Consider the following 14,544-nt stretch of genomic DNA (forward strand, 5'->3'; position numbering starts at 1 on the left):
GCAGGCTGGCTGAGGAGAGCTCAGCAGTTTTGGAGAGGTGCAACTCTGCTTGTCCCACTCTGCTTCAGAAACGGAAGGTTTGTAGAGAGGAGACTACTCTCGAAGAGAGGCTGTGCTCACAATTTTGTTCAGCCTAATCATTAAAGTTAGGAACAAGCTCCACTGTGAAATCATGCCAAGCCTCCTCTGACAGCTTGTATTCAAGCAAAGTTTTTCCTGTTGTCTAATAGCGATCAGGCATTAAAACAATAGTGTTGGAATGTCTTTTAAAATTGAGATTATTTTCTTCCTTTTTGAAACCAGCAAGAGCAAATACTTGACTTATAGAAGTTTGGCCAAGAGGGTTCAGTAGGAATCCAGCCAGGCACCAATCTAATTAATTGTTGTCTATAAGACTCCTTTTAATGTTCTTAATCCTCTTTTCCAACCAGAGAGGACTTTTCTGGTTGGGCTACCCCTTCCCTCCTCCAAGCACAGAGTGGGGGCTGAAGCCCCAGGGGTTGGCTCTGGCTGGTGTCAGCGGTGGATGTGTTTACCAGATAACCATGCCTTCAGCGACCAGAGGTTTTGGTGGTCCTGGTAGGACCAGGTCCGTTTTTTTTTGATTTATGACAAGTCCTTATGCCCCAGGAGATTTGAGGGCACACAGCACTGATAAACCCAGTTCTCGGGTACTGTGCACATCCACGAATTTGCTGTATGTGCTCCTCTTGCTGCAGCTGTGTTTCTACTCACAGCTGGAGATGTTCTGGACACCTCACTCAGTAGTGAGGGATTGGTTTCAAGGGTGATCCAGTCACCAGATGGTGCATCAAGTGCCTTTAAATGTTTGGTGGTTTGTTTAACTCTCTTCTATTGTTGTGTAAATCAGAAGTATCTGGTTTGTAAATCTGCAGATAGCTTTTGTTCCTGACTTGACTTTCCTTTCTTAAAGTATTGCTCTCCAGAGAGGCCGGGGTAGATATTGAATGTACTGTCACTGTTTTGAACAGAAGGGCTTCACAGTTCTGGTTTGTAATTGTTGGACCACATCCCTTTAGGTATCGACAGCTGACTAGGACAAAGCTAGTCGAACTTACCTGTTAACCCGGGGCTCTTGTGCATACGGGACACTACCACACTCTGAGCAGCCCCTTAAACTCGGGGTGAGGCACTGTGGGATACTTTGCCCAGAGGAAAGCCTCTGCTTGCAGAACTGGGTTCTTATTGCCCTCCTCAAGCGTTGTGTGCGGGGATGAGCCCAGCAGCATCATTTGGAGGGGATTGATCACTCTTATCTCAGTTATGGCATACCCTAATGTAGGATAGGTGTACGGAGGGGTGGTAGAGAATCTGCACATGTTTATGTTTCCATGCATGCCTTTGCACCATTTTTCATGAGCCTGTACAGAAAGGAGGAGTATGGGCTCAAGCATTTCATATGTGACCTTAGATTCTGGCTCTGGGATGCCTTTAGAACATGGCCTCTGTGGGAAACACTAAAGATAGCCTTTTGCTTTGAACCTGCGTGGCTTCATTTCTGAGTGAAGGACAGATATAATCAGCACTTTTAAAGCTGGTAATCCTTGTAAAGATGCAAACAAGCCTGATCTTTCCACTTAGGTAGTGAAGCTGTAGAATGACTTGAATAGTTGTCATTCTCTGATAGCATCGGTATTCAGAAAGGCCATTTCCCTGACTGTGCCTTTGAAAATGCTTCTCAATACATATGCAGATGTAAAGCTTATCAGGCCCTTTTTTTTTGACTGACAGCAAGAGGTCTAGGAGGGGGTCTTGCATGGAACCAGTTCTGTTCAGCCTGTGACAATGTGGAGGAGCAGAGCAGGTGAAGGTAAAAAGCACCCCTAGTGAGTCAGGTGCCTGATGTAGCTGTGGCGGAGGAGCCCCTGCAGTGAGCATCCTTCTGAGCATCCTCCCGTGAATGTAGCCCAGATTTCAGCCTTCTTATACTCTTTTTTAAAATTTATTTATTTATTTAACCCAGCAGTAAAACAGAAGGGAGGAAAAGGAGAAAGTGTAGCCTTTCATTTCCAGGCCGCAAACTTCGTTGTGGTTTGCTATTGTCTTGTGTCTTTAAAGATCTTGGTAACTAAATGGTGGGTAAAGCAGAGACTGCTCACCCAGCTCAGCTAATACCGTGATGTACTTCCTTATGGAGAGTGGAAGCTGATCTGAAAGTGACACAGAGCAGAATTTAGCATCTGTAGTAAGAACACAGCAGAAGCCTTAGATGACTGATGGGGGCAAGGCATGGTGAACTGCTTTTGCATATGGAAAAGTTGGAAAGTCCTGAAATGTGCTGCCCCTGCACATGTGTTGGGGTTTGTATGGTGCTTTGCTTTTCTAGGTATTGAGCAGGACTATTTCACTTGTTTAGTGCTTTTCTAAAGGAGTCAGGAGTATGGTGGCAGTTAAACTGTGTTAAGGAAGTAGCTTTTTAATGAAATCTTAGTGGGAATTTCTCTTCAGCAATCCTTTGGAGATACGAGTTTGAAAGACAAAACCAAGCCATCCGATGATCCACCATCCCATCATTTTTCTGGATATGTACTTTTATGAACTGGCTTTTTGAAAGCTGATGATTAATTATTTGCTCATGGAAGATAAGGTAATGAGTATAACTCATAGTGTGAAACGGGCTAATATTAGATGACACATTAATCTTGCGCAGCTCTGGGTACTCTGCTGAAAGCCAAGAGGAAATCTTCTTTGTCTGAAAGTAAGTGGTGTATGCATTCTCTTTGTGTGAGCTGGGATCTGGGCTGCAGGACAGGGGCATTTACGAGCTACATGATCGGAACTGGCCACTTGCATCTGTCTTGAGTGATATCTCACAATTCCTGTAAATTTTACCTACAGATGCAGGACAGAAATCAAGGCACAGCCACTGTGTTGTGCTTGTGAGTGCTTTGGCTTTCCTTTGCATGGCAGGAGTCTCTCTCTGTGCACATTGTCTTTCTGCCTGTCTGGCTTTAGGCAGCCACATTGGAGGGATGGCAATTGAGATTGCCTCGTTCCTGCCAGAGTAAAGTTTAAAAAAGAAATAAAAAGGCAGTCACATTGAGTGATATTAACATGCCCTGAGGGAAGAAAAAGCCTTCAGGTACCATAGGTTATGTCCCTGGACTGAGGTATGTGGGAACACTGGGAGGAGTGACTTAAAGTTCCCTGAGGCCAGGGCAGTGGCTTCCACTGGCCTTATCTAGATCTGATTGGGACAACTGTTTATCCATCTGCAAGCCTGGAGGCATACAGACTCACTAGCTGGTGATGTGCCTGGGACAAAATCCTGTGCATGCAGGCAAAGCTTTCAGGCTTTAATTTTTTTCCCCTCCCCATCAACTGAATGTTGTCCTTAGAACGTCACCTTCCACTGAAGCTGTTTGCTTTGGGTTCGCAAAATGGTCTGTGTGATTTCCAGTGTCTCTGACCTTATTCCAGTTGGGTAAAAGTGGTCAGAGAGGCCCAAAAGAAAGCCTGGGTACAACAGATAGCCTGTAGTAGCAGAGACATTAATCTATGGCATCTCACTACTGCCTGCTCCAATGAAAGAACAATGGCCTCTCTGGGTGAGGGGGTGGGAAGATCTCTAGTTCTATTGATTCCCACTTGTAAATGTCCACATATTTACCTACGGGGTACGATATATTGCAGATAAAATGGTGGCAAAGAGAAATGGCTGTTCCCTGTGGGTTGCTATTGATTGGACGTGCAGCTACCCTGTACTTATTTCTCTACTTTCACCCTTTAGGCCAAACTTCTTTGTTTTTATTAGTGTATTTATAATCAATGTATGTATTATTTACTGTGATGTATTAATGAGGTCTTTGAGATGAGAAGATGCAGGGACAGAAGCAAAGGGTGAGGTTCATCCCATTTAATTTAACTCCAATGTAGACTTTAACATCTGTGTCCCCTTGGGCTTCTTTTATCGGTCATGTAGAGAAAGGCACTTTGGTGTCATGATTTATGTCAACTATGCCTGCTTTAGAGGGGGAATAGTTGCCTGCTAGTTGTGCTCTTTCTTTCTGCTGATGGGAAGGAAGCCTTGTCAGCTAGTTTATATGCAACCATTTAAAGTCAGTTGCTGCTGTAGGCTGCTTGATACGGGTTTCTTGTGATTAGGGCAGGAACCTGCCCTGCCCTGGTACACTAAGTGTAGAAATACCCATTTCCATCTCTGCTGTAAGGTCAGTGAGTTCTGCTAATAGGCTTATCAATGCTAAGGTTTCAGACGCTAAGGGTACAGCCTGTGTTTCCTGGAACCAGTGGTCATTGACCATCCAAGGGGCTTCAGTGAAGTGCTCTACTTGAGGCATCTTTGTTGTTGCAAGCTCTTGATTTCTTCCTGGGCAGTGGCTGTGTGGCAGTGTGCTAGGCTCCTGAACTTTAGGGTAGCTGGTGTCCCTGAAAACAAGGCTCAAGATGCTTAATGGAGGTACCAAAATTGGGCCATATCTGGAATGACATTCTCCATAGTAGTGTGTTCTAATTTGTTTTTCTCTTAACTTTCTATAGAAATACCTTATTCTCAGCTGTCCTGTTGAAGGAAAAAAAAAGTATTGATTAAATGGCAATTTTCCATGGGCCTTTGATGGAATTATCTGCTTATGCTTGTCAAAGCAATTACAATAAGGGGAATAAACTTTGTTGGTTACATGTAAATTATTTGGTCCTCTGGAGGCATTTCATCAAATAAAGCTGAGGATTGAATTAAATGGTGATTTAATTAAGTGGCAGGCATGGGAACCCAAAATGCGTCCTTGGCAGGTGTTACATTTGGCGTGTCTGTGGAGATGAGGGGCATGAGCACTAACAGAAGCATTGTATCTGAAAGCTTTAGGAGCTTTTCTGGAGACAAGGCTGGCTACATCCATGAAACCTGGCTGTGGCCTCTCTTGCATCTCACACAGATGTAACGTGTCAGGGTCTGCTGATGTTGTCCCCTCAGACTGCCCCTGCAGCATTCTTCTGTACTGGGGCAGTCCTTTGGAGATGCTCCGGGAGCCCGATGCACCATGGTCTTACTGGTAGGCAAGATGGGGATAAGGTGCTTAAGCTATCAAGTGTCTGCTATACATTAGAAGGTGTGGAGTAAGCCAAGTGAAAAAAGTTGTAAGTCCATATAAAATACACTAAAAATACTTGACCCCAGGAAAGCTGAAGTTCTTTCATGCTCACACTCAGGCCTAATGCACCCTACTGCAAAACACGCAGTGCTGCTTGCCTGCAACAGGGAGGGTTTGGGAACTGTGCATCCAGTTTTCCTGCAAAGTAGTCGCAACTGACTGGGTTTTCTTCTGCATTCTGTATTTTTAACCTTTTTGTCTGCCAGCCAGGATTCATCCTGTCCTGTCGCCAAATGTCATCATCCCCTTGTGGTTAACTTGCTGCAATTCATGAAACGCTTGGCTGCCATAAATAGTTATGTGCAGAGGTTCCTGTGCACGTGGAGCGGGCAGAAATTCACAGGCAGCGCTGCTAGGCACTCGCACACTAATGTGTCCACCAAGAGAAAGTTGACCCACTTCTGCAAATAGATAACTCCTGGCAGAAAAAGTAACACTGTCTCAGAGAATCTATCTTTCCCCTGCCTACTGAGTTGTGAAGCAAAAAGCAAGCCAGCTCTATCCTCTGAATTGATGGCGATATGAGCACAGTGCTCCCCATTGAAACAAGAGCGTGTAAATCAGCCTTTGATCTGAGGAGGGATTAAAATGCCCACAATACATTTGTGATTTTCTTTTTTTTTTTTTTTTTTTTTCAATATAGTGAGTGCTTTTATTAGTGAATGAGGTGTGTGGAGTTCAGGGCTCAGCTGCTCTTAGGCATTAGGAAACATCACCATGGCAATTGAAGGCTGCTATACAGGTTATTTTGAACACTTTTCTAGTGACTCATGTCTGGGCTGATGCCATTTATGCCAGGTTACTTCAGTCGCCATGCATACAGTTGCATATATATATACTCTTCCTTCCCTTGAATTGCTTCCTGCCTTGTTATTTGCTCTTCTCAGGAAGCTCATAGCTTGTACTGTCTTACATCTCTGATCAGTGGTGGCGCCAAGTATTTGCCTTGCTCAGAGACAGTCCTGTAAAGGGTCTTTGTGAAAGGGACAGGTAGTCCTTATGAAGCAGATTACAGGTTATTTATTAGTTGGATTTGAGACTTCAGGGATCTTGGGGTGAGACTGAAGCAATCCTAAATTTGATGTGAATTAGCTGGTCATCTGCACTGGGCTTCTCCTGCAGGCTTGTAAGGTAGGATGTCTCCTGTTTGCCTGGGATGCCTGTTGTGGGAGAGGGCTGTGCTGTCTGCAGCAGTGTGAACACCAGCAGTGAGTGCTGGGCTGATTGCACTGGGGTTTTGGCTAGCTGTAAACTGCAGTCACCAGGGTGACACGCTAGCTGTCTTGTGCAGTTGTGTCAACTCTGCCTTGCTGGCAGAATTCTTTCAATCAAAGCTGGAGTGCTCTGAAAAGCCCTTCAGACTGCTCGACTCCCCAGCTCTGCTCAGTAACACTCAGGACTGCATGCCCCCATTTCATCACCAAGCTTCTCTGCTGTTGAGGTTTCATTCACAGGGGGGTCAGAGGCGTTTGAATGTTTGTGAGAGAAGGAGAATGAAGTGTATAGAACGAATGGATGGAGCAGGCCTGGGAAGCAAGAGGAGATGCTTTGCTGCTGTTTCAAACCATCTCCAGGGTAGTTGGATGCTCCAGGGCTGCTTTTGCCTGGGGGTTTAGTTGCCCTGTCTGAACTCCCTCTGCCTTCCCTGGGCCATGAAACAAGGACACATGGGGCTGAGAGCCCTGCTTTGGTGTGATGGGGGGAGCTGCAGAAGACCCATGGAGGAAAGGAGCAGGCAGAAAGACTGCTCAAAGTAGAGCAGTAAACCCAAACCATTATTTCAGAGAAGAAGAAGTAAGCCTTACAGCATTTCCAGTCCCCAAAGCTTAATATTTCTATGGAAACCAATGCAGCAGGAGGCTTGCTGTCAGTCTCTGATCTAGTGGGATTGACTAGATTTAAAAAATGTTTGTCCTTTCACCCTGGATCATTTGAAGATAGGTTGCTGCATATCACAAATGCAAGATTAAAACCTACATTTCTGGTTTCTGACTCTCCATTAAGTGCTAATCATTCTCTGGAGGGTTGGCAACCATCTTTCATCTGCAGTTTTTAACCTGCTAAGGTACATTCCATTCACTCCGTGACACTTATTGATAATGCCTTGTCCTATAAATGCCACTCCTGTGACACTGCTCCTTGAAGGATGGCTGTGACTTTGCATCAGGCCATGGACTGTTTAGTGATGTGGTACATCTCAGTGCCCAGTCACTGCAGGGACACTGGTCAACTTGAATGGAGTTAAGACTTGGACTCTTTACACTTGCCTTTTATTCAAAGGAAATCCGTAATGTCTGTTATCTGCAACAACAGACATGCTCTGGCCTATTAAGTAGTAGTCTGCTTGATTTTTGTGTAGTCAGAGGGCTACCCCTGGTTATATACCTGCAGCTATTTAGCTTTGTCATGTTGATGTTTTCAGTGGGATGCTCAAGTACAGCCTACTGTCCACTGTTTTATGCCAGAGTAGCATCATTAGACGCTAGCGAAGTATCAGTAATAAAAAAATAACTCATTTTGGTTGATGCTGAATCTTTTCAGCTCCTAACAAAGGTGTTAGGAAAATCTTATTTTTATGTACAATCTTAAAGGGCTTTTGTGATACATAGTATTATTTTGTCTTTCTGGTTTCCTTTTCTTAGCTACCTTACTGGGGTTTGCAGTTTCATATTTATGTATTTCCCAGCAGTTGCATATAACTTTGATTTATGCTTTGGATCTGTGGAGCTTTTAATCCCTTTCCACTAAGTTAAAAGCTTGTTTGCTGTTGAATGTGATACACAGTTATAGGTTATATGATCTTCAGCAGTGGCTCATACATCATACAAAGATGGCATATTGTGAAAAACTCTGATAAAATGCCCCCTTTTTCGTTTTCCTGATTGCAACTCAAACCCAGTATGGGAGTGAGTCAGTTATTCGCTCCTGGTCAGATGGCTGATACACCTTCCCTTTGCTGTTATATATACCTGTGGACCCACTTTGTTTATTTCAGTTATTAATTCATTTCTTTGTGATGCTTATTTTTGAGGCTACAAACTATTTGAGTATTTCAGCCAATGCAGCAGCCCTTCTATCTTCCAATCCTGATAACGTGCAGTGTTTTCTCTCTTCATCCTTCTAGCTGCTTGTTACCTCTTAAGATATGGGGATCAGCTTTAAAGCCCACATGTTTATTCCTCTTTGATATCCTGAAACACAATAATATACACCTTGTCTGTGGGAGATCTTCTGGAGTGGCTGCAAGTTCTACTGTGGGAAAAATAATGATTTCTGCATCTCTGTCCTCCAGGCCATGTGGATGTAGCTGTGTGTGTGACTGTATTCAACTGCCTTCTCAAAGTTGTTCTTTTTGAGTTTCTGGTGTAGCTGTTCGCAGTTTATTTGGAAGACTCCCATGCTTGTCTTATGACCTCTTGTAACAAAATGCAGACCTCTTTGGACAAGATCAGTTACGACTGTATTGGTTTAGGTGTAAACTTTGAAATTACAAAACGATGGATGTTTTTGCAATTTACAGCAGTGAATTTGGACTCCGATTTAGTGGCTTTCTCATTGTACCATGGCTTTCTGAGGTAGTCTTGGGTAAATTACATGGTCTGTGATTCTCCTTTAATGCAACCAGGAGAATGTATTTCCTTTGTCTTTTCCATGTTCCTCGTGGTTCATTGGGTCATTTATAATGTGCTCCTACAGTGCTCAACAGAATCAGACCCTTACCTCAAATGGGGCCTCTAACCATTGCTATGATACCAGTGATAACAAACAACACAGGTTTTGAGTTAGAATGAGCTAGCAAGGAAGAAGCAGCACTTAAAGTAAGTCCAGACATTTCCAATTCCCAATTTTGGAGTTGCTTCAAATTTGTTTCAGTTTTACTGGGATGCAAACACTTTATGCACTGAGGTGCTTCCTTCTGTATTGTATATACTTGTTGGGATCAGGATGAAGATGTATGAACAGTCTCCAGTTGACTGCAAAATAAAAACTTGTCAAATAATAATTATTCTCCCAAATGAGAAGACAAGGAGCAGAATAAGATATAAAGAGCAGTGTTTGCCTCTCCACAGAGACAAGTGCAGAACGATGCTGCTGCTGTCACAGTAACAGGTTACCTCAGTGTCTTTCAGAGACTGGGGACAGTTTGTTGTTTTTTCATCTTATCCTGTCTACATTGCCCAGTTAAGTATCATACTATAGATGTGTATTTAAAATACAGTTTATCTGGTAGCCTTGTGCAGTTTTGGCTGAGGTGAAGAATCACAGCTGTGAAGCAAAAGTTCTTGTCACATTGCTCCCTGTGTCACTGCAAAGCAGCAGTGTCTGCTGTGATTCCTGAAGACACCTTTCCTCTTTCCAATTAAATTCTTACCTGATCCCTTGTTTACTCTGATGTTGATAATTTGGTACCTCCTAACAAGTCCTGATTGAAAAGTCATCAAAGTTACTCTTAGGGGTGAGCCCTATGTTTCTTAACCATCTTGGGCTTTTATTCCATTTGCATAGTGGATTTTGTAGGCAGGATTTATTTGCCACAGTATCATTGAATCATTAGGAGGGGGACAAGACTGCAGTAGCTCTTTGTAGGCAATTATATATGAAAAGTTGTCAGTACGAGTAGTATGGGAAGTTAAAAACCTTAATTTTTGTTTGGAATTGAAACCCTAATGACTTTCCACTCCCACAGCTCATAAAGACCTTGTTTCAGCCTCAAGTTGACCAAGATAAAGGGAGGGGGGCTTTTTTATTGCAGATATTTTTTTATGCATGATTTTTATGAAAAAGCAGATTTGTGAGTTACTGTTCTTTGAATAAAAGATAATTGCTGGAGTGCTATGTAAGTGAAAAAGTGACATTTTATGACTTCGCCGCTAGCCACGCAGTGCAAGCTTTTGCTTTTTTCTCTTCAATTAGTTAAACATCTCAGTTTGAAAGGGCTAATTATGTTCCTGTTTGTTATTTGCTGTATATGCTAAATGTTTTCTATATGTAAAGCTAAGCAGTGGGGATGGGGGAAGAAAGGATCACCCCAAATGCATGCTATTTAATTATTTAAAATGATGGGTGTAGATCCTGTGGGGTTAAGTGGATTGTTGTATTCGGTCACATCCATCACTTGCAATGCAGTGAGGAGGAGAAACTGGCTCACGCAAATTCTTTTGTTAACCCTAGGAGCATAATTTAGTTCCTCTGGAAATTTGTTCTTCAAGAACACATTTCCTCTGAACAACAATATTGATTAGTCCATGCTTAAATGTAAAGCTACGTGTTTACCCACTTCTTTGTGGTTTGTTGTTGATTTTGTGTTTTGTTTCTTTAAGTAAAGGGAGCATTTTGTAATGCAGTAGCACCTTAATGCAAGTGAGAGCTGAGGGTGAATGTGGACATAGGGGTGGTCCATGCAGGTCATTCTTGCTTTGGCTCTGCAGCGGCAGGTCAAGAGTTTGCACAGTGGCAGGTGATCCAGAGCATCTCTGGCTTTGGGGATCCATTGGGATATCTGAAGGGCATCCTCTGTTCAGAGGACAGGTGCTCTGCATTTTCAGCATGTTAAGGATTCTGAACAGCATTCAGACTTTGCTCTTGGAAGTATCTGAGGTGACTAGATAATTTTCCTGGCCTTGGGGCTCTGTACTTGAGAAAGTGTCACTGCAGAGCTGTGAATGCCTTCTGTCTGTGACAGCATAGGTGCAAGAAACTTTCTGATCCCACAGCCGTGGACACAAGTCTGCTTGGAGTCCTGCAAGATGAGGATCGGATCATGTAAATAGCAGCTGATGCAGTTGGAGAGGCCTCTGTTTTTCCTTTCAGCTCATTTTGTAGCATTTTGGCCAGGTTGGACAGGGAAGGTTTCAGATGGAAAAATCTGATGTCCTGTCCTTTTATTCTGCCTTATTTGGATAAAAATTAGAAGGCTGTCTTTTCTTTTTTTTTTTTTATTTATTTTTTATTTGGCAGTTCAAAGTGAAGCAAATGCGATATTTTTGAGAAAGGCTTGGAAATAGTCCTGTAAAAGGAACGTTATCTAAAGGGTAAAACTCCCTGACTGTGTTATGTTTAAAGATGGCAGTATTTGAATTTGACCTTTTCTTTTTAAATGAGAGACTTCATATCTGGATTTAAACCAAAACCATATCAAACACAAAGGGACAGGGTTGCTCTGTCAAAAACAACATCTGTAGAGCTGGAGGGAAGGGCTGGGCAGCATGGAGCGTGTGGTTTGACATGGGGGCCGTGGAGGTGCCAGCATCCTGGACCTGCTGCAGGAGGGTAGAAAGCAAGTGGGCAGTTGGGGAGAGAGCTTCTGTCAAGCTCAGATGAAGCTCATACAGCCCCTGTGTCCTCACAGTGGTTGAGGAGTGGGTATCAAGAGTTGCTGCTTAGCTCGAGATGGAGTTGGAGACCACCGCAAAGGGGTGCGGTAGCAGCCCGAAGGAGGGGATGGAGTAAATGAGTCCAAAGATGTGGTTTGGGAGCTAGCTGTTATTTTTAACAGCCAGTTTCATTGAACTGGATTGAACTCCCTCCAGCATGGCATTGATGATGGTGCCTGGAGCTAAAAGATTGTATTTTGATCAGCAAGTCAAAAGCAAGTCTACCACTAGTTATGAATACATTTTCAGAATTGCAAGCACAGGAGATCCCAGAATAATAATGGACAGAAAAAGTTGCCTGAAGGAACCAGTTTCCTTGATAAATGCTGGAGGAGGTGTAGACCTGAATTTTGCACTCCTTCCCACCTCAGCTTTTTAAAATGTGCAAGCAGATTTAGTTCCCGAGTTTTGAACCTGTTGAAATCCTGAGCAGACGTAATGCAAGGTGGCAGGAAACGCAACAATGATGAAGTTTTGAAAATGCAAACAGATCAATTGTAGATGTGTGGGATAAATGAAAAACTGTGTGTGTTCTGTGCTGTATATTGTTGACCCAGTTGGTTATTCAATGATGAAGTCTGATCTGTATGTTTCGAATGACAGATCTGGGTTCTGATGTGCTTATGATTAGATTAAGACAGTGTAGTAAACCTTAATGGTGCATGAAAAGCTATTGCTGGATTTGCAGTAATACATACTTTTTCTGCCTTAGAACAGCATGAACAATACTTTATGGTTGTATAACTCCTTCCAGACAAAGAGTCCAAGAGTGCTTTGAAAACACTAATGAGTTTGGCCTCGTGGCATATTTATAAGTCTGAGAAGTAGTGTTATTCCCCCTTTTTTTTATGGTTTGGATGTTGACTAGCCTAAGTGTGCAAAGAGCAGGGAGCAGAGCTTTTATCTTCTGGTCCTCAGTCCTGGGCCTTATCTGCAGGACTTGCAAGGCTTCCTAAATGTGTCTGAGGCATGCTTAGAAATTTACTGCAGATTCAGTCTAGCAAAAGGGGTGTTTTTTGCAAACCTCTGGGTATCCTTTGAAAAGCGAAAAGCATTGTAATTATTTGATAGTTATTTCTTGCTCGCCTTTTCGTTCTACAGCAACAGAGATTGAAGCTAATCTTCTAGTGGAATGAAATCAGTTTGGGCATTATGAATATAGTTTCCTTGCCCAAAACAGAGAGGCTAAACTGATGTGAATGAAAAATGCTGTTATCTTTGCATGGGAATTGCAGGTGGGTAAGGAATGTGAGGCCAGCTGGGATTGGGAGCAGTTAATTGCCTGTGTCAAAGGGCAGTGAGAGTGATGCCTGTGAAAAATGCCTTGCAAAGTATGTAGGATCAGGCACTGATGGGCACATGCAGATTTTTCTTTAGCAGCTTCTTCATCCCAGAATGTCTCATGATTTGTACAGATTTATGTAGTTTGGTGTTCTGCAAGATGAGCGTTGTGTGGATTGTAGATAAATTTTGTAAGTATTTGGTGTGTGAATTCAGTGTTTGGTGACAACTGCCAGAAAGACAGTTCTAGAGGGAGAAGTCCCTCTTTGGCTGTAGGATAAGCATATGCAAGGAGACATTTCACATACTGCTTTCACATTCCTAATCTGAAAAGCTGCTTCCAGATCTCTAATTTTTCATGGACTGGAGACCAGGGAGGATCCCAAGGAGTCTGGTGGGTTATAGATGTGGAGGTGGTGATCTTCATGATGTGGCCATGCATCTGCTAGCAGAATTTGTTGTTAGAATGAGCAGCATTTGTGGTCTCAAATCACAGAATCATAGAATACTTTGGGTCGGAAGGGACCTTTAAAGTTACCTGGTCCAATGCCACAGTTGTGAGCAGTAGCATCTTCAACTACATCAGGTTACTCCGAGCCCCATCCAGCCTGAACTTGAACGTTTCCAGGGATAGGGATCCTGTTCCAGTGTCTCACCACCCTCATAATAAAAAATTTCTTCCTTATATCTATCTAAATCTATCCTCTTTCAGTTTAAAACCATTAGTCCTTGTCCTGTTGCAACAGGCCCTACTAAAATGTCCCCATCTTTCTTATAAGCCCCCTTTAAGTACTGAAAGGCCACAATAAGGTCTCTACAGGGCCTTCTTTTCTCCACACTGAGCAATCCCAGCTCTCTCAGTCTGTCTTCGTAGTAGAGTTGCTCCAGCCCTCAGAGCATCCTGTGGCCCTTCTCTGGACCTGCTCCAGCACATCCATGTCTTTCCTGTGGTGAGGGCTCCAGAGCTGGACACACAGTACTCCAGGTGGATCTCCTGAGAGTGTTGTAGAGGGGCAGAATCTCCTCCCTTGACCTGCTGGTCACACTTCTTTTGGTGCAGCCCAGGATATGAGTGGCTTTCTGGGCTGTGAGCGCACATTGCTTTTCATCCACAAATACTCCCTCTTGGCCCATGGTGGTCAAGCAGGAAGACTAAGGAGCTCCTGAAGCTGTTTTTTTGAGCTCTGGATTGGGTGGCATAGTGACTGTAGTGGAAGTTTGGTGATGAGGATTTGAAATAGGAAAACATACCTGTGTTTTCTACAGTAGTTTCATTAGAACAAACGTGGGGAATTTCCTAGGAAGGTTTACATGTGGTTGATTATTATTTTGTTGGCATGATGGAGACTACAATAATAAGTTACTTGGCACTTGAAAAAAGGCGCTGATTTTCTTTTTTTTTCAGAGGAACTGCTTTGTTTACTTTGTCTTTCCACATGTAGATCAGACTCATCTCAGATTTTGAGATATTACTGCACTGAAGATATTACAGCACTTTTTTGAGGCTGTTTACATGCAGTAACTGAGTTATACCAAAGGTGAATTTAGCTCATGGTCTTCTGCTGTGCAGGTTATGACCACGTAAGCATGAAGAAGGTTGGTTGATTTCCAGCAAATTGATTCTAAACATATAAATGGCATCTGTGGTCAGAAGTAGAAGGAAGGAAAGATCTAAAGTGTATGTTAATGTATATTATCTGAGTGATTTCAGGAAGACAATTTCTGACATCAGTATTCCCTTCTGCCATGACATCCACAGG

General features: G+C 43.1%; 1 protein-coding gene across 2 annotated transcripts in view; it reads left to right on the plus strand.

The window, feature by feature from the left end:
- The window catches only part of CCDC85C (coiled-coil domain containing 85C), a 105,676-nt gene that overhangs the window by 1,242 nt on the left and 89,890 nt on the right, over nt 1-14,544 (plus strand). The gene's annotated exons all lie outside the window — the stretch shown is intronic.

Source organism: Pezoporus wallicus, unplaced genomic scaffold (assembly GCF_028554395.1).
Source record: "Pezoporus wallicus isolate ANWC-B61680 ecotype Strahan unplaced genomic scaffold, APGP_CSIRO_Pwel_v1 contig_8218, whole genome shotgun sequence".
Lineage (NCBI taxonomy): Eukaryota > Metazoa > Chordata > Aves > Psittaciformes > Psittacidae > Pezoporus > Pezoporus wallicus.